Below are 2,316 nucleotides of genomic sequence, written 5' to 3'. Positions count from 1 at the left end.
AATTCGACAGATTCGATTTATATGGAGATCTTTGTCTGAAGATTATGCTGTAAAATTAGTAGAAAGTATGCCTCGGAGATGCCAGTCAATTATTGATAATGGAGGCGACTGGATAACTTATTAATAATAAAGCATCGCAGTCTATATCATGCATAATGTGTACAAATTTTTTCAATTTATGTATTATCCTAAGTTTTTGAGTTTTGCCGTACACGCTCTTATCAAACATACTGTATATGTCTAGAAATGCCTAATTTATGAGTTATAATCGAACAATTATGTTCAACGCTTGGATTTGCCTGTCACAATAAAAGTAACCATGTAGTTTATGCCTAATGAGGCTTCAGCATATTTTAGCTACATTGTACTCATCTATTTTGACTAATGGATAGGTAGAAGAGAACCAGTCTCATGGTCTGCATGTTCGCTTGACCTAATTCATTACATTTTTACCTGTGAGGACATTTAAAAACCCTAGTTTATGCAGCTAAAATTGCAAATAAAGAGACGCTTTACCAGCGCATCGTACATACCCGTAAAACCATTCGCAACTATTTTGGAAGATCTTTGAAAAGATGCGATATTTCGATGTGTCCATTGAAACAAATGAAGGACATTTTGAGTATTTGTTGTGAATTGTGAGTAGATAAACAATTAAATTGAAGATTTATTACATTGGTCATCATATCATTTTAAATGTACTTTGGCAGTTTGAAGTAACATATGACATCTGATTTTTGTCGTTGAAAACAAAAAGAATTAAAAAACAAAAATGGAAAAAAAAATTTGAAATTAAAATCATATTTTCGTATTTAGCGAGCTGAAAAACTTTTAGATACTGAGTTTTATAACAATCACATAATATTTTGATATTTTGGTCGCCATATTAAGTGTCGCCATATTGGGTCTGCCATTATGAATATCTCAAATTTGACATCAAATTCGTAATCAGCGACTTAAAAAATCTCCGAATATCAGTGATAGTCAATATTATATGACATTAAATATATTTTTTATATGGCTGGACGCCATATGGTGTCGTTGTCACTTTGGGCCAAGTAAGCGTTGGACGCCATATAGCGTCCTTGCCACGTAAGGGGCTAAAAACATTAGGTTTTAGATATGAAAGTCAATTCTAATTCTTTGAAAAGTACGGTTTTCGTAAACTGAATTCTTAGACCATTTTGCGTATAAAAAGATTGAAGTAAGTTTATCGAAAAAAACTAATATTCGAGATATTTTACATTTGATTCTTCCCTGATACTTTTCTGCATAAGATATGAAATATCTCGTAAATAATATTCTCTCATATCTTGACATTTATATACAGAGTGTCCCACAACTGGTAGAACACCTGTTAAGGGTAGGTAGCGGGTGAAATTTGGAACTGAAAGTTCCTCTTTTATTTTTGGATTCGACAAAGTTAATGAGATATTAAATAATTAAGTCTGCCAATTCCTTAGCGCCCCGTGTGAGCGCTTAGGACCATAGGGCGTCGTGGACTCCTCAGGGACCCTGTCCGTTTTTCTCCCCTTTTTTGCATCACAGAGGAATAAATATGCATGAGTGAGTGAATGGGTGTGGATGGGTGCCTAACCAGGGCTAGGGGATGGCAAGTTTTTAATGTGTAGGGGTAATGTGTATAGGTATTTTTGTGTGCGGTTATGAGTGCATAGATAATTTGAATCTTTTTAGTACGAATGGGCGGAGTGATTGTACTTTATGTGCCGGAGAGAGAGGGCATGTGTGGTATGTTCCCTTCGAGTGCGTGGGAGACTTGAATGTTTTCTGTATGTCGGTAGTTGAGTATCGTGAATGATTTTAATATAGGTTTGTTTTTGTTTCTGCACTGAGACTGCACTAAAAATTGAACTGATCTGAACTAGTGTAAGCTAGAACTGACGAGTGTAAGCGTGCAGTCAGGCAATAAAGAACGCTTTAGTGTACAAACAATATGGCGCATCACGTTGCTTATATTTATATTTATATTTCTTGGATCCTATTTTCAGTCTCCATCTTTTAGTTATCAGATCCTATACGTATAGAAATCATCATTTTGTATACTTACTTCTTGTAAATAAAGAAAAAAGACATTCTTACTATATTTTATGAAAGTTATTACTAATATATATATATATACAGGGTGTCCCGAAGTCCCATGATGACCCTTGGTGAGAACGTAGAACGGATTGAGGTGAGCAAGAAAGTCCTGTGCCGTTTTGCGATATTCGCAATAGTTTTTGAGAAATTAATTATTTTGTCTCAACAAATCAGCGTACAGAAAGCGGCAGCGGAAAGAAAGATGCCTTCGGCCGA

The 2,316-nt window shown here is 35.1% G+C and overlaps 1 protein-coding gene across 5 annotated transcripts in view; it reads left to right on the top strand.

Annotated features, from left to right (window-relative positions):
* Positions 1 to 2,316, top strand: part of LOC116852705 (histone deacetylase complex subunit SAP130-A) — a 56,071-nt gene that overhangs the window by 26,904 nt on the left and 26,851 nt on the right. The gene's annotated exons all lie outside the window — the stretch shown is intronic.

Source organism: Odontomachus brunneus, unplaced genomic scaffold (assembly GCF_010583005.1).
Source record: "Odontomachus brunneus isolate Ranch 3 - 2012 unplaced genomic scaffold, Obru_v1 Obru_scaffold_250, whole genome shotgun sequence".
NCBI lineage: Eukaryota > Metazoa > Arthropoda > Insecta > Hymenoptera > Formicidae > Odontomachus > Odontomachus brunneus.
This window is presented reverse-complemented; position numbering and strand designations above follow the sequence as displayed.